Below are 22869 nucleotides of genomic sequence, written 5' to 3' on the forward strand. Positions count from 1 at the left end.
CTTTCCTTCCATCCATCCATCCATCCATCCATCCATCCATCCATCCATCCATCCATCCATCCATCCATCCATCCATCCATCCATCCATCCTCTCCTCCTATAGGCGAGCGGAGCATGCCCGATGCAAATGCTGTGGCACTTCGGGTCCGTGCCTATAGCCGCCTGTTTTACAAAGCTCCGATCCGTGCGTGCGCGTGTGGATGTGTGTGTGCGTTTCATCCCTCCCTCTCATCCCTCCCTTCCCCTCTCTCTCTCTCTCTCTCTCTCTCACTCTAATGTGTGATCTGGAAAGCTTATAAAAGCCTGATGTAATCCTTAATGCAGCCCCTGGCTACAAAGACTGGATCTAGTTTCACAGAGAGAGATTCAGAAGCAGAATTTTAAAAAAAAAAAGGAAAAGGAGAAAAAAAAAAAAGTGGGGGGAGAAGAGAGAGAAAGAAAGAAAAGCAGACGAGTGGATTTTAACCAAACATATCTTTCTGGAGAAGACCGTTCTCTCTCTTCACTGCTGGGAAAGCTACTCTGAAACCCTGCTGTATATTTTTGGGAGGGAAGAAGAAGAGGAAGACTTGATTGCTTGGATCTAATGCTTTGCTGGCTTTTAACTGCGTTTTTCCGCTCTCCTAAGGATTCCTCAAAACCCGGCTTAATTATTTTCAGCTTTTCTCTTCCACCTGCCTCTCTGCAGAGACACCAAAGGTTCACCCTTCCTCTCCCTCCCCACTCCCATTTCTTTTAGAATATTTCCCCCCCCTACCCCCCTTCTCCGTTTGATATATACATATATATATATAAATGTGTATATATATATATATGTAGAGGCAAGAGTGGAGGGAGAGTGAGCTCTGCCTTTTGGACTCCACGCGCTGCCCAATGTTGGGTTGGTTACCCCTGGATATGTCGCTGCTTTCCATTTGGAATTTGACAAAGGGAAGAAGGAGGATATAAAACCTGGGGTGCTCCACAAGGTAAGGGGCTCCCGACAACCCTCCCTTCTCCTGAGGAGGGGAAGGATGGGGACTTCTCCGGGATGCGCGTTGCCGGGTCTCTCCATCCACTGGGGGGTGAATGAAGCATCGGTGGGCACCATCTCCTATTGCTTTTTGCCCCTAGAAACAGAACCCGGAGGAGATTTTCTTCCCCCCTCCCGCCCTTATCCCCCCCCCCCCCTCCCCTCTCGACTCCGCACTGCAATTTGGAGCGATGGAGCATAATTGCTCCCTGCCATGGGAAGTTTTAACTTTCGTGCATGCGGGTCCTGTGGGCAAACATCGAGCGGCGGTGGGAAACGGTGATGTCTGCAGGATGCGGGGAGGTGTATGTGTGTGTGGGGGGGTAGTGGTAAAGGCATTTTTGTCTTGGGGTAATGAGACAAGGAGAGGGTTGTTTCTGGGGGAGAAAGCTTGGGGGCATCGCTGCACGGAGCTGCAGAGCAAAGCGGGGCTTGTACTGCAAAGTGCTGCGAATCTGCGGTGGTTCCACGGGCTCCGGGACTCCTCCATGCCTGCAATGTTGGCAAACAAAGTCTCAGAGGGAAAAGCAGCTCCGTGCTCCGGGCTTGAATCCTGCTCCTATCTGCCCCCATCCCGGCTCTTTGCTTACTTCGTCTCTCATGGAGAGTTTCTGGGGGACCGCTCCTTGCTTTGCCTCTCATCACCCCAAGACAGGAGGCAGTGGGTCTGGGAGGCAATGAGCTCCCCCCCCTCCCTAAAGAAAACAAAACAACCCCCCCAAAAATAACCCAAAATCCAATGCTGTTTATCAATGCTTTGCTTCACACTGTGGGAGAAAATTCTCTTTTAGCCTATGGTAGAAATCAGAGTATTACACAGAAAACAGTGCTCTGGGATTTCGGGGTATGCTGGCACCCAGGCACAGCTTTACTCTTTCCTATGGGGATGGGGTAGAAGGGGGGAAAGAAGGAGTCTCCATCAGGGATGCGTAATTACAAAGCATCTTGTTCTGAATCACCCTGTGTGGGAATGAATCGCAAAATTTGTCTCTCCCTCTTCCCCCACCGCCCCCTTTCCTTTCACGGCCTGACATTCGCTGATGGAGGGTGGCTTGTTGATGCATCTCCAGACTTTTGCAGAGAGGTATTTCAGCCATGGCTTTGCCAAAGCTGGAAGGAGAAGTAGGGTTGGGGTGGTGGGAGCAGGTAGATGGGTTTCAAAGGGACTTTTCAGCATGGTTGTGCCCCGTTCTTGGGTTTCTACAGCATCAGTCCCTGGCAATTGAAGGCACCAGGTTGCAAATCAACTCTGCGAGGTACCTCCAGCTCGTGACTCATGCTCGTAGCCCTGCTCCTGCCCTGGCAGAGGAAACAACCCCTGTGAATCATTTGCACAGAGAGGAGTGCAGTGGGGGGAAATATCAAGGCAAGGTCAAAGAGATGCAGGGCAACAGGATTCCCCCTCTTACATCCCTGACCATCCCAGTCCCTTTTCTAGCTGAGGCTTCCCAGGGCTCAGGCTCCATCCAGATCCACCACAAGCCAGCTGACAGCTGATGGCTGAGGGAGGAGGAGGAAGGTGGAGGAAGAGCAAAGCTACTTTGACAGATGCCAAAACCTGCGCAGTAGCGGAGCAAAAATCACAGTGCCTCAAAAGCTGGAGCCACCCTATTGGGGTGCCCAGGGGAGGTTGGGGTGCAGCCTGTATGGCCCCTTTACCTGTTGATTTGCTCCAGGTTTGCTGTCTCCTGGCCATGCAAAGCCTAAGGAGAGCCAAGAGAGATGAGCCCTGGAGTTGACTGGCGACCTCCGCCGCATAGCAGGGAGGAATGTGTATTAATGATGATGACTCTGCTTTGGCTGGTGCTGAAATATCTGTATTATCTATTATCAGCTGGGAGACGAGGCTGGAGGCTTCGCAGAGCTGGGATTTCATCCAAAGCAAGGGCTGCTAAAGGAAACAAACAACTCCCCGTGCATGTTAAGTGGGTTCCTAATTAATTAATGACTCATTAACCTGGGGCCCCAAATTCCATCCAGCACCTCAATGAGGAAGAGGAAGGGAGGTCACAGAGTGGCCTCTCTCACAACTGAGCCAGACTGGGGCTGGGGACAAGTATAGTGTTAGATATGGTGGACATGGCTCTCAGCTGCAGGACAGGGTATTGATTGGGAGGCATGGGTCGCAGGCAGCAGATCCCCTCTCTATCTTATGGAAGGGTGCAGCATCCTTTCTGCTAACTTCTGGTGGGGAGGGAGAAATGGGCAGGAACAGGCAAGGAGCAGCACTCCTGGCTGTTCCCATGGCGCTTGGAATAGCATTGCAGAGCCCCAAGTGCAGGGATAGGGGCTTGAAGTTGCTCTTCTCCTCTTCCTTGAGCTCTTCGTGCCAACACTGGTCAGTGATTGAGGAAGGACCGGTTGCGAAGCAGAGAGGGTTTCTGTCGAAGATGGGGGAAACTGAGACCCCATCTCAGTTCAATTCATTGTGCTGAACCCAATACCCAGGCTGGGAAGTGTCTGTGTGTGTCCTAGACAAAGGGGGAGCTCGTGAATTCCACTCACATCCTGAGAAACGACCAAAGGGGTGCAAGCCCACCCTATGGAGAACCCTTCTGGGGTGCAGAATGTATGAGGAAAGGGGTTGCATAACTTTACCCTGTATACATCCCCTTTTTACAACCACCTCAAACTTTGCCCCCTCTTCCCCCCTCCCCATAGTATCGGGGCTGTCTCACTCTCTCGAGAGAAGTCTGGGGGACACCAGAAGAGAATGTCAGGATCCCCCTGGCCCCACTTCTTTCCCAGCCCAAGCCGTTTCTCGCCGCGGGGGGAGCAGTCGGGGGCGGCCGGGGCTTGCGGCGAGCGGCGGGGAGATGGCGCTCGCAGCCCGGCGATGGCCGCTCGCCGCCCCCGGTGCGCACAGATGGATGCTCGGCACAGCCCTCCGGAGCAGTTCCCCCCACCCCTCCCTTCCACATTCCCACCTCAGAAAATGAATTAAAAACAACATCAACAACAATAAAAACACCCCCAAAATCCAACAAACAACTTGCAGTCGGGGCTTGCAATCACCCTCGACATGCTGCCCCTCAGGAGTTATTCCCTTTCTTTCGGTTATCACCTTCCCATGGGCTTTCTGTGTCTGTCCGTTCCTATCCCCCCCCCTACCCCCCCACCATTTATCCACATTGCTTCTTCCCCACATAATTGTCCCCCCAACACTTCTCCCTGGTATCAGCATCCCTGTGAATGTAGGTGCTGCTCGAGCAGCTCTGGGTGTGCAAATGGAGTGTGTGGGCACAACTGCAGCTCTGCTCATCCCAGTGCCCAAGATGGGGGAATGCAGCCTCCCCAGCTCCAAGGGCTCACGCTGGAACTGCAGGTGGTCTCTCAGACCCTACACACAGGTATCTAAGCACTCTTCTTCTACCCAGAGTGTTTTCCAGCAACAATTACTCTCAGTCATTGGTCTGGGTGGGGAGGATGGTGATGGAGGGGTTTCCCATGGCTTTTCATTCCTTTCTTGCTGGGGATAGAGAAGAGCAAGCAATTCAATCACACAATCAAATTAATCTCATCCAAATTCACCTCCTCCTTAAGCAGAAGTGTAGCATGCAGGAAATCCCCTGTCATCATCATTGATACCTGTTGCAGTATACCAGCCTAGCTAATTAATTAGCACAAAGAATCCACAGTACTGATAAACAAATGAGTTAAAGTCTTTCCCTGGGCTTGATCCTGGGTCAAGGGCTGCCCAGTTGCCACCTTTCCAGGATAGGTGCAAAAAAAGAGCAGAGTATTTTCTTCAAGATGGATGACAGACTGTCTCTGTAATTACCTCTCCTCCTCCCCTTGGAAAAAAATCACATTCCTGTCTAAGCCTTCAGAGCACAGGGAGCTGCCACCTGGCTTGGTGGTTTACAAGGGAGCATCTTGCAAATTTGCAGCAAATATTGAAACAGCTCAGTGTGGCTGCAGGTTAAATGCAGAGGCTCCTGGTGCAGCTCATGTGTTCTTCTTGTAGCTCTTGCCCCAAGTCTTTGGGGTTTTTCACTTGCCTGGGTTATGCAGGAGGTGCTGGGATGAAAGTGTGCTACAGCTGTGACTTGCTAATGGAGGTTGCTTGCCCACCTATATGCTCAGGTGGATGAGGGGTTTTGAGCAGTAAAGCAAGGGAAGAAATGGGATGGGGCCAAGGTGGGGAAGGGGATTTCTCTGCTGGGGTAAGGTAGCAAACTCCTTAGCATTCAACCATGTTTATGACAAGGAAAACAGTATTCTAAGGCCCTATCTGCACTGGAGAGACAGAGTCCATTTCCACATGGCCCTTCAGGTCCCAGATCCACAGGGGACCAGATCTCCAAATCCTGAACTGTGGCAATCCTTGCTTTTCCAGGTTGGAGCCAGTGCAGACCATAGATTCATGCAGTCGTAAGATCATACAATATCCCAAGTTGGAAGGGACTCATGAGGATCACTAAGTCCAACTCGAGTCATCCTAATCTACAGCATCTTCCAGTCTCTCAGTACAGAAGGTCCCGTCTACCCTGCAAACCTTATCCCTCCCATTGCCCATCCCCAAGACAATATTGGTGGAATTTTCTTACTAAGTAAAGAACCATCAGCTGGAATCCAAAATTCTCACTTGGAGAGCAATCTGGCAAGCCAGCTCAAGTGGAGGGCATCCCACCCTTTCTTAGGTGCACTTCGTGTGATGGTTGGCTCTCTAATATGGTTTGCAGTAACGCTGAGGCTACAAAGCACAACATTTGTTAAATAAAGAGGAAAATGAGCAGCAAATGAGGTCCCTTCAGAAAGCCTGTTCGTCACCACGTATATGGCTTAGAAATCCCTCTCGGTGCCTTTCAGAGAGAGGGTTTTGTATTAGTCTGATTATGCTGAGATAATCTGTCATGTTGCTCCAGGAGGCTCTCGGGGAAAGGGAAAAAATAATCAAAAATAAAAAGAAATAAAAGGAAAAGAAAGATAATGTTTTAAATCAGAGGGCTGCTAGATTGGTGACTCTGTCTCGCAAAGACACACATCAGTGCCCCCTTTATGAAAATTTAAATTGGTTACCTCTGTCGGAGAAAATGAGAGATTTGCTGATTTTAATTTGTTGGAGCGGATTGTCCCCCCACCAACGTTATCAGAATCAAACCAGGGTTTGATGTCCTGCCTTCCTTGGCATTTTTCTGTCCTTTTTTTCTTTCTTTCTCTGAATATTTCTTTATAAAGCATCAATCGAGGAGTGGCCAGCTGATAAGGAACGAGTGACTGAAACTGCAAGGTTTTTCATGTAACAGTCTTATGCCTTATTCCTGGGACAAGGGGATCTGGGGAAAGAAAATGGTATTTGGAGGCAAAATGTTACAAAAGCCTTCTAAGGAAATGACTTTTTTACCAGTTTGGAATATTTGTGGAGGCAAAAGTAGAAACAAATGGCTGTAATCTTATGTGATGCACTCTATATTAAGCTAATGTATGTATCTGAAGCAAAATACATGTAATGTGAAAGTCTCCTTCTAGTGAGCATTGTGGGTTTTTGGGATGTGTTTCACTCCACGTAGAGCTGCTGCTTGCTAAACTAATGTGGCCTGAGTCAAGGACAGAGGAAATTTGCATGCATTCAGGACACCATTTTGTGCATGTCATATGCATGCACCAGCATATATTATAGCCAGGTTCTTTTCCTGAAGATCTAGTTTTGGCCTGAGGATGTGATATCTCTTCATTTCAGCACTTCTGCCTGTATGCTCACCTTGTCTCCTGCTTGACATTAGGCTGGCCTTCCTAGACGGAGGTTTTTTCTCAGTTTCTGAGCTCATCTGACCTATAACAAAGTGTTTGCTGTTTACAGAATGACTCTAAGTTTGTACTATCCCATTCCTGGCAGATGAACCTATTCCATATTCATCAAGAGTTCTCTATCTAAATGCTTTTGGGACAGGGGCCGTCATGATTCCCGTACTAGAATGGATCTTGAGCTGAACACTTTATCTCTGTCCCATCTGTGCTGTTGTCTTCTTGTGAATCTCTCAGCTGATCATTTAAACTTTCTGCTCCATAAAACACAGAAAGCTTGAACTACTCAAGGCAGAACACCATGGTTTGATTTTAAAAGATGCTGTGGTGCAATCCCCACCAAGGGGAAGATCTTACCCACTGTGAAACCATAAGTTGCAGGGCAGAGGTTCAGGTCACAGTTAATTTAGGTGTTGGCCACACTGTATGTTGGTATTTTCAGCTATTAAATGGGTCTGCTTGTCTTCTTCCTTGCCTGGTTTTGGTCCCCAGGCCCCAGAGGGGCCCTGCGCCAGATGGACTTGATCATCAAATAATAAATCCTTCCCTTCGGATTATGAGAGGAAAGAGATCAGTACAGGACCAAACACAAATTCTATTTCCTGTGTTTTACTGTGCATGAGTGCCTTTCCTTAAACTTTCCTCGCAAACCATGTTACCTTACCCTTTCTTAATCCTTTTTTTCTTAATTTCTCTCTATAATTGAGGGTCTGGAAAGGTGTGTTTCTCCTGGATCAAGTACATGTTTTTCAGGAGATTTCGTATAACACATCGTCCTGCAAAATGCTTTGCTGTATGGACCAGTCTGTTGATATACAAGCAGATTAAGCCCAAGGCAGGAACGTGGTTTATACTACATATTGTTTAGTAGCAATCTAACAATGACTGTCTTCTTCTTGAAACAAATATCTGCTGGTTCCTGCAAATGAAAGTCGATGCACCTTCAGAAAGAAATCTGTCCCAATGGGGTCTTTTGTATTGAAAGCCCTGTTGGTAGATTTATTCATAGTGCAGGTCTGTTCCCTTAACAAGTCAGTTATTCATTGGCCATTGCTGGAGGGTGTGCGGGATTTATGGTCATAGTCCTGTAATCAGATATTTTGTTATAAAGGGCTTTGCCACTGTGGAAGGTTTGAATAAATCAGTATGCAGCAAAAATTGATCCTCTCACAATCTATTTCTGGACTCAGCTCCTGATTTATGAATGCATTCCCCCTTCTAGAACCCTGCTACTTATGTCTCTGCATGCCCATGCTCCGGTCAGCTCTACCAAAACTTTGTGTTAGTAGTGCACGTGCATACACCCATACCAATTTACACAAATGCATGTTTTCTGAATGTGGTTTTCCTGCTGACCACAGCTGAGATGCATACTGTTGTCATTTCCCAGACCAAAGAAATGTTTTCTCTGTCACCTAATTTAAGCATTTAGAGTTTGGAATGGACTGTTTGAAAAGGCTTTAATCAAATGCTATGAAGAAAGGGAAATCTGATTTTCAGTAGCTGCGCTGATGCTTTAAGCACTAAAGAGCTTGGCTTGCTAATCTCCACTTCTCAGATGTTGTCCTACAATCTCATCAGACCTATTGAGCTGAAAGCAAGGGTTAATTACAGGAAAAAATCTCCTGAACATTACACACACAAAGAGAAGGGCAAGGGTGAGCACCTTGATTTTTGGTTGGTGCAAGCTCACCATGTGCAGGTGATGGTAAGAGCCTTCCATTCTTCCATGTGCAAGTCTCTATGGAGGTTATTGCAGCAAAACCTGAAATTTTGATGACAGAAATCACAGATGGGAGGATAGAAAGATCTCAGTAACCTAGCAGCCTGTACGCCTGCTGTTTGATAGGTGTTTGGTGATGTTAAATAGTCAGTGGTCAACAGAGAGACAGAACTCAGTGCTCAGGTTGAGCTATCCTGGAATATGCTAGGAAAGGAGTTTAGCAGTGGTTAGTCAGTGTTCTGATGTGCCGCTCACCCTGTACATGGGGCAGAGCAGCTTTCCTGAGAAGCTTGGATGGATCTAGGGATGGGCTTAGATTTTAGAGAAGTCACTGTGTTAGGTGTGCCCTAGTGAGTGCAACCAGCCTGAAAGAGTGTTAGGACACTGTGATAAGGGTTATATCCATAGAGCACCCCTGGAAGGACATACAAATTCTTGTGGGAGAGAAGGATGGTGGGTCTTGGAGCTGTCCACACTTCAGCAGTCAATGGATGTGATATAATGCTGACCTTTCAATTATTCAGCATGGCACTTGCAGGTCAGCCACGAAGGCACCTGTAGGAATAAGTCAAGAGCCAGTGTATGTTTTCTATATATTCTGAATGCTTAAAAATAAAAAACAAACAATATGAGCAATGCAAAAAAACAAGTCCTGTGTGACTTGCTTTTTCCTGCCAGCTTGGGGGGTTTTAGAAATGTTAATAGGGAGAGCAATGCTGTGGGGACTTCCAGATTCTCCAGATGGAGATGATTCTGCTACCAGCAGGAGAGATGGTGACAGTCAGAAGCACAGCAAGGCAGGCTGGGAGGGCAAAAGGGAAGCAGGGAGATATCCCAGCAAAATGCCAGTTAGCTGTAGAATCCATTTCAGTAGGATACATAGAAATATTAGGAAGGCATCCTGTGCAGCAAAGAGTTGTCATGGCTGCAGAGGTACCCAACACAGCCCTCTGGGTATACACAACTGCCTGTCCATGGGCATCTCCTGCAGGCATAGAAATGCCACTGTTAGTGCAGATAGTCCCTTCCAACATAAGCAATTCTACAATAGGGCAACCACAATCCAGAGCCTTACTTCCTCCCAAGACCAAGGAATATGAAGGGTGGAGAGCAAGGAACTGGACTAAGTAGTTTCCAGAGGTCCCTTCAGTCTTAAGTACATGTGATTCTGTAAAGATGGAACGCTGTGAGGTTTTGATGCTCCCATTGTATTCAGATGCTTTCAGGGGCTGCCTACTTGATTTGGCTTGTATATGGCAAGCAGAAGGAAAAAGCACTGGAGGCTGTGTTTCAGTGCATACTTCAGGATGGACCATGGTGGGACTCCACAGTAGCATATTTTGGGCTCTTTGCTGAGACAAACTCCTGCATGGTCATCCTGTTTTCTTTATCTGACTGTTCACTGCCTGGGAAGGGGTCCTACTATATTTTTCCATTGCTCTGAGTTCTGCCCCTAACCCTAGCCCCCCCCCCCCCCCTAGAACATTAATTCTTGTTCTCATGTAAGCAAAGCCAAGAATGAAGGAAGAAGAGGAAATTCAGGATATTAAACATCTCCTTCCTATCTTGAATAAACACCAGTACCTTTATATGAGAGCTCAGAATGCTTTCCATTTTATGCAGTGAGGAGAATGTGGGACAAAGCGGTGATTCTTCACACCTCCCTTCCCTTGTTCAAATCATCTCTAGAAGTGATAGCTGGATCTAAATAGGACACGACTTTTCCCAGGCCTGGAGTTTGTTTACCAGACTCTGCTTCTGTGCAAGTGACAGTGCTGGGAAGTGATAGGAAAGCTAAATACAGCTTCCAAACACAACTAAACACGTCAGATGCTCCACACCAGACATGGTTGCATTTCACATGGACTGAAAAAAAATCTTCCTGTAACTTCCTGTACTCATAAATGCAGTTTATGAACTGTGAGGTGCACAGCATGCTGCAGTGATGTGGTTATTAAAACCCCAGCCTCCCACCTCAAATTACAACTCAAATGCTATGTTTGTTTCCCACTTAATGCTGGCCCTCTGAGGTTTTCCTTTAGCACTAAGCCCTTTTGAAGTTGCTGTTGACTACAGAACAGACAGAGTAATCTCCCCATGGAAGCTATTTGTAGTTGTGGGGGAGAAGAGGTGGAAAGAGATCAATCACCCTTGTGCAAGTGCCAGAAATGGGGTGGAGGATTAATGACGTTGCTCGACCACACTTTCTACCCAGGGCCCAGTACAGCATCCTGCCACTCAGATGTCCTTTTCTGAAGCATCAGTGTGTCTGCCACAACTCCTTAGACAGTCAGAGAAGGGGTAATTGGAAGGGGGCTCAGATGTGCAAATTGGCTTTTGGTCTGGAAGGTAATTCCAGAGGTGTAATTGTTCTGTCCAGCTGCCAGCCCCTCATCAAATGCTGGCTACTGAGTCTCCACTTATACCCTATTTTCTCTGTCCTTGTGGAAAGTAGCCTGGCTGTTTCCTGGGTAATCAGCAGGGTAAATCAGTTGAAGTCAGTGTGCTTTATCCTTTCCCAGACTACTGGACAATTATTATCTGCTTTCTAAACTTTTCTTGATGAGCCCTTTTAAAGTCCTATCACTTGGTAGCTGTGGGTGGTACAGCATCTCGCTTGAGTATGGCTAATGTAAAGGTCTTGAGCACAAGTCAGATGGATGCTCCCTGGATTGAATTAGATGGAAAGTGAACTATTGGCAAGGATGAGACCAACATCAGCTTGTCTTCTGATCTTGCTTCATTTCTAGCCCAGCTCCAGCTATCAATGAACGTCTCGGGGAGCTGTTCCCACCTCTTGACAATGAGTTTATTTGTGCCTTTTTCTTAGGGATTCTCAGTTTCAAGATTGTTTGGATTGGAGGTTCATGAAGTAGGGGAAGTTGGTTCTCCTTTATACAAGGGTGTCTAACTCTAGGTGCCTCCCAATACTGCTATAGCAAAAAGAGTGACGGTGGCAGATCTCTTGTTGACAAAAAAGCAGCCACACAGGCAGACAAATTTCTGTTTTTGGGAATCCAGCTGCAATTTCAAAGCTTTAATTTTTGATTTTCCTTCTACTTTGCAGACAAGGATTCTTACTGGTGAGTCTCCCCATCCTAGTGTTCTTGACTTGATCCATCGCAGGTTCTAGATGGCTGCAGCATTTGGGCTTTGCCAAACATTAACCATAAGTAATCTTAAAACAATAACAGCAATAAGCCTGGCATTTTTGTCCTGGAATGATAGGAATTCAGAGCTAAGAAGTGGAGAAGATCAGCTTTGACCAATGCAGTAACCAGCTGCTAATGGTAATCCTTGATTTCACATAATCTGTAACTCCAGTGAGCAGAGACCCCAAAAGTGGTTGAGACTTGGTAAAGCATTAAACATTCTTTCCTCGGAAGAAAATCTCTAGCATTTATCTGTAAATATTAAAAGTTAGCGAATACTGGGGAAGCCTACGTAAATGTGATGCTGTTGGCACCATGGCAGCTAGAAGAGGCTTTGACAGAGGAAGAGAATTGCTGTACTCTGTTTAGCCAGCTCTTTAAAGATCTCTATACTCCTTATTCCTGGAGTTGAAGTGGGTTTGCAGTGTTTTAGTGATAGTCCCTGGGGCATGCTGTCCCTTGGATAGCACCTGGCTTTGCCTTGCTAACAATTAAATTGTAAGAACAAAATGGGAAAGGAGCCATTGACATAGATGAGAAGGCTGAGAAGGAGGCTGTGTATATAAACCACATCTTAGGACAGGACTTTGGGGATAACCTGGAGTTTCCTGAAGAGTAACTCAGCTAGCAGTAGGGAGTTGAATTCAGTGGCTTGCTCCACAACCACTAGAGGTGAACACAGTGGAATGTGGAATCTGAAATGAGTCTCTAACACCACATTGACTTAGATGGGCTGAATCCCTGTATCTATTTTGGCCATTTGATGGAGGCTTGTGGCTCACAGTTCAACACCTGCTCAGTGCACACATGGAAAAACCAAGAGAGCCAAAAGGGACAGGGGAATTGGCACTACTTTTTATCCAAGCTTCGATGACATTCAGTAGCTGGAAAGGATCTTGGCTCCTCCTATGCACCACTTCTCAGTGCTGATGAGGAAACACATGACTGACTTTCTGAGCATCTGTTTCACCCATGGCATCGGGGAAGTGATTTTCTTCACTGCTGTACTGATTGGAAGCTGAACAGCCTTCAATCGTGTGTTGATTATATTCCTGGGAGCATTGCATCTCCTGCAGGCTCTGATAGCCTATATGCATGAATGCCAACCTGTAACCCAGCAGAGTCTTCAAAACTATATTTTCTTGTGAGACAAAGCCTGATAATTTCTGGCTGTTTAAAACCATTCAGGAGCATCCTAAATTGTGTCCTCTGGGCTAAATTCCAATGTCAAATCTTTTGTATTTCAAATTCTCCTGTATGATTATTGAAGCAGGGGGATGGAATCACTACATGAACAATCAAGGACATTCCAGCCCCAATTTTTCCTTCGTTCAGTCATTTTGCTGAACCTCAGGCTACTTTCTAATCCTCTCCTCCTCTTGCAGTGTAGCTAAGGCCCTGTAAACTGAACAAGGATAAAATAAAGATATGTGTTGCATTTGTGCGGGCAGCCTGATTTTCAGAACATAATGTGATTTAAGCCCTCCTCCAGCAGCACTGTCCCACTCAGTGTCTGACCAGACCTTGTAGGAATATGGACTCTCAGAATGTACATAGTCACCCTCTTTATGGTGGAGAGAAGGTGAAAATCCTATTCCATACAGTGGTTCTGGGTTAACTGTGAAGCAAGCAGCAGTTCATGTGCTGAGCTGCGTGGAGACACCTATATGGGGGATCCTCTCTGTCCTATAGCGCGCACACTGCAACCATCAGCCATTTTTACAGCTCCATAGATCACTGGATAAAAATCACATTTAATTCTATGGTAAGGTCACTTTTTAGTTAAAAGGGACAGAATGGATTTAATTTACAAGCCTCTCCAACTTTATGGCTTGCATTTAGAGTTATATCTATTATGTAGTGCCAAACACATATTATAAAAATTGATTCCCCCATTCTCTCCCCTAGATTTGCTGTGTCAGGGAGATTCTGATTCCCCTCCTGTTTGCTTCAAGCCAAGAGACAAAGGTAGATCTAAATGACAAAAGATGACATCTGTGACTGCAGAGCACAGGTTTGCAGCGGATGAAATTGGTTCAGATCTGCTCCTGGATGGGTTGGAATTAATATGATTTCTATCAACCTACCACAGTACAGCACAGGAGGAGAGGGTCATAGTCTGCAAGGAGAAGCGCAGATCAAAGCAATTAAAAGGCACAGCTGGTCAATAGGTTACTTGTGGTTACTGCCTTTGTGTAGGTCCTTTCATGGTAATGTGACTTGGACACATACTCTAAATTCAGTGGCAAATTCCAAACAGGATACAATTTGAGGAGGTCATGGAGAAAACAACTTTTTTTTTCCCTTAAAAAAAAAAAAAAAATATATATATATATATATATATATACACACACACACACATATATAACATATATATAAATTATATATATATGTAATGTGTATGTGTAATATATATATAAATTATATACGTGTGTATGTTATATATATATATATATATATAAAAATAAAATTTTTATTTATTTCTTCCGGGAAAGCATTAAAAAAAATAATTCCAAGAAGCATCTCGACTCAACAGCGCTGAGAATGAGGGTTGGAAGAGAGATGGCAGTGAAGGGAGGGAATAGAATGACAGCAAGATGAAGTAGATCCGATTTATTGCTTGATCATTGCTCCCAGCATCTCAGTAGCTGGTGCTGTAGCCTTGGCCCCTTTGATTTAAGGGATCTCTTCACAGAACAACATGCTTGAGAGTGGGGAAGACAAGGCCACATAAAGCCAGCACATAACGCACTCTTATGAGTTAAATTCGTTGGTTCACCCCATGATGACTGTATGCATTGCTATGCAGTGTCTTGTAGTGGAAGTTGAGCAAACTTTTCAGAGGCATTATTACTCTATCTTGATTTAGAAGCTCCCAAGTGGTGGTGAATGAAACAAGTCTTCCAACGGAGAAAGACTTGGAAAAGACCCTAGAATGAATAGAGAACCAAGATTCTCCCTAAAGTGATGACAGCTTAAGCTCCAGTGAAGGCACTCTTTCTTGGAAAGAGTTTTCCAGAAGGAACTTCATTCCTTCCTCATTGCTTTAACCCTTTGGGTTTTGATCTGGTCTGATCTGTACAACAGCACTTGAGACTGCAGACAGCATGCTGGAACATCGTTATGGGCAAAACTGTTTTCTCTGCTACCAGTAATGAGAAATTTCCCCAAGCTGTAATATACTGGTTTGAGACTTGAGTTCCAAGTGGGTCTCAATTAGGGATTTCTCTACTGTTTTCTTTGCCATATCTATAACACCAGGGGGGCAGAGATGGGTGGATCTACATCCCTTTCTTGCAGCTGTGTTGCTCGAGCAACTGTTTTCTATCTATGATTAAGTCGTGCTCATAAAATTCACAGCAAACACTCTAGACAAGCTGTTTTCTGCCTTTTAAAGCTGCGAAGGGGGAGAAGTGAACTGTGTTTGCCTATATACAGTCCTGACCATGCTTGACTGAGTGACTGCGGTAAAACTAGAGCTATAAATAAAATGCATGTGAATGTGTCTACCCCAGTAATCTCCTGAGAAGAAGCCATTATTTTTTTTCAGTGGAATATCCATATTTTTAGCATCCATTTGTATTAATTAGGGCTTTTTAAAAAAAAATTGCTTTGTTGTTATTACTATTTTTTGCACGATTACAATGCAAGCAAGGTAGTATTATAGGGCATCCAATCTAAAACAGCAATGTGAATGAAGTGATAAGGGGCACTCAGAGCAAAGAAGGTGTCAGTGCCAAGGAACAAGCAAGGTGCCAGGCAGGGGAGGGGATACAGAAGAGAAGAGACATTCCCTGAGCAAGGTCACACCATCAGCAGTAGCATTCCTACCATGGCTAGAGGCTGTGTCCAGGTTGAGTTTAACTCTGAACTGCATAGCCTTGCTGAGTGTTACATGGACGTGAATGCATAGGTTGCGGCAGAATCTGAGGGCAGAAGTATGTCCAAAAAGAACTAGGAGATTACCAAGCAGTAATAAGGACAGAATACTGTCTCTGTGAGGAGAAAAGCATTCGCCTCTGCATCTTTTCTTTCAGTCTCCAAGGAGCTTTGTCTCTCTAACAGCAGCATCCTAGAAACTGAAAGGAGCAGTTCACAAGGAGTGAAGGTCTCTCTGGCATCATAGCTACATTTATCAGCATCCTGGCTGGAAAAGGGCTTGTCCTTTAGGTTCATTGTTTGGAGATTATGAGTTGTGTTTTTAGACACTAAATCTAAACATAAGTTTGTCTAAAAATAAACAACTGAAATGTGTCAACAGGAACCTTGGACTTGCAGGTGAGAGTTAAACATGAGATAGAAGTTGAGTCACAGAAATGTGGAGAAAATTACAAGAATCCTATCCATAAGATGCAAATATGTGCATTGTACACATACTGGACTAGGTAATGACTGCATTAGGTGTGACTGAGGTGAAGATGCAACATGGGGTAATAGTGAAGGGAGAGGATTAAAGATCACTATACTTAATATTGAATAGTTTGAGTTGGAAGGGACCTTTAAAGGTCATGTAGTCCAACTCCTCTGCAATGAACAGGGACAACTACAGCTTGATCAGGTTACTCAGAACCCCTTTCAGCTTGACCTTGAGCGTCTCCAGGGATGTGATGTCTACCACAAGAGTGGATCCCTTTCAGCCTGAAATAGTCTGCTTTTTCTATTTCTCTGGAGTTAGATTTCCTGATGCACAGATATTTCTGTCATGTTAAGGACATGGCTCAGCAAGTTTCGTTCATCTCTGCTGCCTCCATTCACCTTGACATGGATAGAAATTTAAAGGCAGGAGGGAAGTGAGTGTAAGAACAAGAGGCATCTGGTACTCAGTATCATGGTGTCCAACAACTCCTGGAGGTTTACCAGGAGTCTGTGGCTCAAAAAAGGACTCCAAGATAATTCCTTGTGGACAGAGTAGTGTTGCTGGTCTTGGACACATTCATCCGATTGTTGACATGCTATATCATAGAATCATTCAGGTTGGAAGAGACTAGTATGCATCTAATTCAGTCATCAACCCATCACCACCATGCCCACTAAAACTCACTGCCACATCTTCCCTTGTCATGAAAACCTCCAGGGATGGTGACTCCACTACCTTCCTAGGCATCATATCAGGATAGAGTTCCTCTCTGACATTTGCCCTGGACCCCTAAGATACTTGTATTTTCCATAATAAGGCATTAGAGATGGAAGACCTGAAGAAAAAATGAGTCTACAAGAGGAAGGAGTCCCTCCTTCCTGCAGAAGGTAGCTGTCATGTCTGTAAAATGTCACAATAGGTCCTTGAGATATCGGGGCTTTAATATAATTTTAAAGCAGAAAATTTTCATCTTGTTGCTGATGATTCACCAAACACCTGAGAGAAAACCCCAGTAGGTATCTCAAGGAATATAGAAGAACACTCATGCAAAAGCAACTTTTGAGTTTGGCTATATAGACGGAGACTTCAGAGGTGTGAAGCTTTTTCCATCTCTGTGTTAAATATAAAAGGACAGGACTGTAAGAACATACCCTGAAGCCTTCCCAGTGAACTCCAGCTGAATGGTAGCAGAGAGATTGCCTTGTTAGTCATACAGGACTAACTGTCCAGAACTATAATTGTTCTGGTAAGTAGAAAACCCAACATATATATATATATACGACAATTCAAGCCCATTTATTCTCATGGCAGTGCTGCCCTTTAGTTTAAAGAGTCCTTTTTCCTTCATTCCTTCCTTCCTTCCCCTAGTGCTTCTTTCTCTGCATTTAAGCACAGTATTTTAATCCGTTCACCTTCCTTTTGGAAGGCCAAATATATCAGTCTCTTCTGGTGTCTCATATTCTCCTGGTCATCTTAATTGTCTTTCTCTACAACACAGCCTCACTGTGTATTCATCTGATTTGAAAATGAGCCCAAGTAATATATGCAATATTTTAACATGATTAACAAATGGAATGGCCTGTGTTGGAAGGGACCTCAAAAATTATCTATTTCCAAACCCCCTGACACAGGCAGGGTTGACAACCACTAAATTAGATACTAGATCTGCTTGCTCAAATTTTAGATGAAATATTTTAGGTATTAGTTTAAAGATTTTTATCAGTTTTGACATTAACGTTCTCCTTCAGATCAAAGCCAAGGATCAGTTTCTTGCTATACGACCCCATTTCTTTGCCCCCACTCCATGTTAGAAGTTCCCCCCCCCCGAAGTCAACAGATTGATGCTATGTTGAAGTCATTCCTGCCCCAGTTTCCGAGGCATTCCAAATGCTAATACCCTGAAACAAATGCTTAAAGACACAGAAGGCCAAGCTCCACTCCTCGGAAGAAGAACAAAGCCAGGGAGAATCTGCCTGTGGCCTGAAGAAATAGAGAAATTAGCATGACAAGAATGATTCACTTTGTCTGGAAATGCCTCCACCAATGCCTTCTAGGTTGACACATGGCCTTTTTTTTTTTTTTTTCCTTTCCTTTTTCTTTCTTTTTCTGGCTATGTTGTTTACTTGTACCCAATCTGTTTTTATTCCCTACTTTTCAGCTCCTTAGGGATGACTTTACTCATTTACAGCTTTCAGTATGGCAATGTCCTGATTACCTAAATACGCAAGTATTACCCTTATGTTACACCTGAGGAAAATGGAGCAGAGGGGAAAAGCATCTGGGAAGGAGGCTTGCCAACACATTGCTAAGGAGAGAGGTGTTGGCCAGGCTGCTGTGGGCATGCTTCATCCTGAGGCAACTTCCCTCCGATGGTGATGGAGTCCTGGTTTGAATGCCTCGCCATGGGCAGAGGCAGCCTACCAGGCAGATATTCTTATAAGGAGACTGGTTGTTTTTCCTGATCCTCAGCCTGCATCCCCCCCTTTCCCTGCTTTGCTGAGCTGGGATGAATGGGAAGAGAGAGGCTCTGAGTGGAGTCTGTTCTCCAATGCCAGTCGCTGCTGAATTTCAAATAACTCCCCAAACAAAACCCAAACAAGCAGGCCTTTGTGTTTCTCTATCTCCTCTCTCTTTGGCCTTAGTCACCAGGGTTGGCAGCAGTGTTGCTCTTCTGTGGCTTGTCACATGCTTGCTGGGGAGGATGGGCATCTCTTTCCTTCTTCTTTTCCTTCAGGGGTCTAAAACAACAGAGCCCTTTGCCTTGTTTGCTTTGCTGGGGCAGGAGGGAGTGGGGAGAGAAGAAAGGGGAGGAGGATGCTGTAACCCCCCCTTGGCATGGTCTTTGGTCAGCAACAGGGTGAACGTTGGCATCTTCAGAAGAGCAGCTGCTACCGCCTGTCCTTGTCCTCTGCTTCCCTTGAGCTGGTGGCATCTGGTTTCCTCCTCACAGGGGGTGATGGGAGAGATGCAGAGAGATGGAGGGAAAAGAGAAGATGCTGCCCTATGCCTGGGAACGGAGGCTCCCTCTTGTCCTGGGGCCATTCGCCAGCTGGCTGAGGTGTCTCAGCTGTAGAAAGTGGTCAATGAAATTAGCTCAGTTTTTGTCCTCAGCTGTTCTATTGGTGAAAGAGAACAGCAGGGCAAACCCATCTGGGAGGCACAGTCTGGCTAGCACTCTTGTCTTGAGATACTGGGAATGGACATCGTTCTCTTGTTTCTGGGTGTGGGTATGCATGGTGGACTGGGGAGGGAAAAGGGAGAACACACAGCTCTTCTGTTCACCTCTGCTCTCCATCCAGGTCTGGGGCATGGCAGTCATGTTGAGAAGGCTGACACATGATCTGATCAGAAGGCTTTTAAGGGGTCTCGAGACCTGCCCAACTCACTCCACTGATGATAAAAGAGATCTTCTAACCCCTTTGACTTACAGGGAGAGCACTGATAGGGCCAAAGCTATTGCAGACTGATGCAGCTCCTTATGACCTACTCATTTTTTGTCTGATAGACTGGGACAGCGCAGTCTATTTTCTGCTAAAAAGAGGGAATTAGCACCATTCCTTTATCTTGTGTCTTAGACCAGAAAAGCCCTCTGTGCACAGCTCACTCAAAATGCACTGCGAGTATTTGGCAGCATATTGCAGCGTTGTTCACTCCGCAGTGCTCAGGCACAGGTTGCCATTCAGCTCTGCTTTAACGGGATGAGAGGGGCTGCTCATCCTGGCAGCGTGCTTGGCGTGCGCTGACTTTAAACGCCAGGACATGAACCCTTGCTTGTGATAAGGGTTGTTAACTCCTGACCTAAATAGGCCAAAAGAGAGCAGTAGTTTATGGAAAGCCTGTTCCACTGGTCTGGGTAAAAGCCAGCCAGCTTCTCCCTGTGATCTATTGACCAGAAAAGAGAAAATCATTAATAGCCTTTCTGATTGTCTAAGCAGAAGAGCCTAAGTGATAGCTGGTGCCTGTGCAAATTCACAGGATGTGTTGGGACAAAGGAAGCTGTCTCTGTCTCGCAGATAAATACAGATCTTCCTTCTGCAAGGTTTGTTATCTCTGCTTTTTTTTTTTCTTTTTCTTTTTCTTTTTTTTTTTTATGGGCACAACAGCATCTGAGATATTGACACTGCAGCAAGTTGCTGCAACTGAAAGGCTCATGTAGCCAGAAAACACAGAAGTAAAGGATAATGGCAGGGTTTGTGCTAACCCTGGGTTTCTGGGCTAAGTTCAGGAAAATCTGGATAAAACTCAATGATCTCATTCTGCCTGAGGATGAACTACATGAACAAAACTCTCCCTTCTGAAATAAAAATATACATATTAAGCAAAAATACAAAATATTTAATGAAGAATGACCTACACTTAATACCATCCCAATGTTTCCTTTGAGCTGAAGAAATTATCCTAAGAAACTCCTTCAGAATTGTGCTTCGTACAAATTGATGTTTGCATCAGTCTCTACGTGTGCAGCATTGATTTGGTTGAACTGCTGCCTCTGTGTGATGCTCCACTGCTTTTAAAAGGGTTTGGCTTTTTACAGTTATGCTCAATGCTCTGATTCTGAGAGGGAGCTCCTATTAATATATCTTCTTATATATTCCCACATATGATCTTTATAGCTAACTATATATATATGAAATAGCAAACACCTCCATCAGGGAGTGGTACATAAGGAGACATTTACTGCTAAGCAACCATTTCGAATCCAAGGCTGCAAATTGTTTCTCAGCCTAGGACAGCTCTCTTAACCCCTGAGCTCTTCTACTGAAACTGGGAAGCAAGAGGCATTTTGAAATGCAAGTGAAAGGCAGGTTTATTTTTAAAATACAAGTTGTTCCAGAAGCAAGGTTCAAATCTTTCAAGGTGGTTGTTTTCCAACCATGTTTTTGGGAAAAACATCAGAGAAGAGTTGTTAAAATTGCTAGTTAAAAACACAGTTAATTTAGTCTTCTTTCTCTCTTTCTTTCTTTCTCCTTCGTTTCTTCATTCCTTCCTCCCTTCCACTGGGAAAACATTTTGAGTTTCTGTGAGCTCTTTTTTTTCCATTCATAGCAGATTATCTCAAAGCCAATTTTTAGTGAGTGTTTGTTGCCAAACTCTTTGACTACCAGATATTCACGATCGCTTCAGTTGCGTTCTATATCAAATTGCATTTGATAAAATATAGATCATGAATCACTGTCATTCCCACCATGGAGTGGCTTAAATGAGTCCATATATAGCGTTAACATGTACAGGCAGTTTACCAAAATTGTTTAAGAAGTAAGTTGGTTTTATACCAACACTTCCAGGTAGAGATATTGGGATTTTAGAAGTCATATTTCAACCACAGGTAAATGCTCATGTATATCTTTAACCAAATGCTGCAAACACATATATTCAATCTTCTTCCTTTTGTGAGTTGCTGATCATAACAGAAAGATGACAAGTACTGAGCTGCTGGTAACAGGCAAGATATATTTACACATTGTCCCAGGTAAAACTGTCCTAGAGAAGCTCTCTATGAACAACTTATCTTTTAACTGTCAGCTATGAGGGTCTTAGGCCTCCACCATGACTTCCTGAGCTGATGAGCGGATGAGATCCCCCCACCTTTACCCAAGTCCTTGTCACTAGAGGGAAGCAAAAGGATGCCTGGTAGAATGAAGTAGCTGACCTATGGCTCCTTTGATGATGAGCGAGTTTCCAAATGTTCTACTCATTATCGAAATATCTATTGAGTAATCAACAATATAAGAAAATAAGGGCCACTGTATTACTCCTACAGGTGCAAATTTATTTCCTGCTTCTCCTTCTAGCCCCAACCTGGGTTCACTGAATTTATGAAATGTGAAGATTATCTGTCTGTAGAAAGAAAGTGATAAAGAGAAAGACCAGATGGTGGTCAGAGTGAACGTCTGGGATGATAAGGAATGTGGAAGATTTACAGAACACGTTGTTGAGTGTTGCATCAAAATCAATTTCTGAAAATGGAATATGAAAAAAGTAAAAGACAGAGAGAGGCAGCTGGAATGGCAACATTTGCTATGCAAGTCCTGAGCAACCACACTTATAACTTTTTACTGTATCTGGAAAAGGAGACTTTCTTTCATTGCAATGATGTTTCCCTGACCAAAAGCTCAAAGTTTAGGAGATGGCATGCTTTAATCTTAAGTAGCTTTAATGCTATCCCTAACACCTTACTGCTAGAGCTGAATGTGGAAGATTAAAAACACTGCCTAAAGGTTACTTATGTTGCTAATTACTACTTGTCATTAATGGCCAATCACAGTGTGAAGAATCACTTCAGATCTTTTTCTTCTATAACCTGTACTAGTGAGTCCCACTGGCTCGTTACACGTTTGAAGGATTTTCCTTTTATCCATCTTTAATAAATACTCTTGTAATTTCCTGGAGTATCAACTGGAGAGGTTTAAGTTCTGAGTTACTTTTCTTTTGAGTGTACATTTGTATGTACTTTATCTCCTCTTTGTGCATTTATGACACTTAATATTTCTCTAGTGCATTAGGAAAGCCAAATAAATAGATGCAAAAAATAAAGTTACATTTTGATAGTTTACTTGGATTGGAAGACATCATTTTTCTCCCTACTCACCTAAATAGAGGTTTCCATACCCTCTATGAGCCAAATCAAAACAGCTCCTTTTGAAGCATCTGTGGACAGGAAAAGAAATATCCAAATGTAGCAGATTAATTACCTCATCTTTCATCAGATGATAATGTGTTCTTGCTTCAAGACTTCCAACTCCCACACTTGTGAAAGGTGTCTTATGGCTAGCGTCAAAGCTGAGCAAAGGAATCAAAGAACCGAGTCCTCAGCAGTAGATTTCTTTCCTTTTGCATAAGCCAAGACTTTCTATGGATGTATGCTGTCTGGAAGGAC

The 22869-nt window shown here is 44.5% G+C and overlaps 1 protein-coding gene across 9 annotated transcripts in view; it reads left to right on the plus strand.

Annotated features, from left to right (window-relative positions):
* The first annotated feature begins 20 nt into the window (after nucleotides 1–20).
* ADGRB1 (adhesion G protein-coupled receptor B1) overlaps nucleotides 21–22869 on the plus strand; it is a 264284-nt gene continuing 241435 nt past the window's right edge. For 7 of the 9 annotated variants that reach the window (XM_015856456.2, XM_015856458.2, XM_015856460.2 and 4 more), the window contains exon 1: nucleotides 21–968. The gene's annotated coding sequence lies outside the window, so the exon portion shown is untranslated. The remainder of the gene's footprint in view (nucleotides 969–22869) is intronic. The other 2 variants (XM_015856459.2, XM_032442930.1) reach the window with 1 other exon arrangement.

The sequence above is a fragment of the Coturnix japonica genome, chromosome 2 (genome assembly GCF_001577835.2).
Source record: "Coturnix japonica isolate 7356 chromosome 2, Coturnix japonica 2.1, whole genome shotgun sequence".
NCBI lineage: Eukaryota > Metazoa > Chordata > Aves > Galliformes > Phasianidae > Coturnix > Coturnix japonica.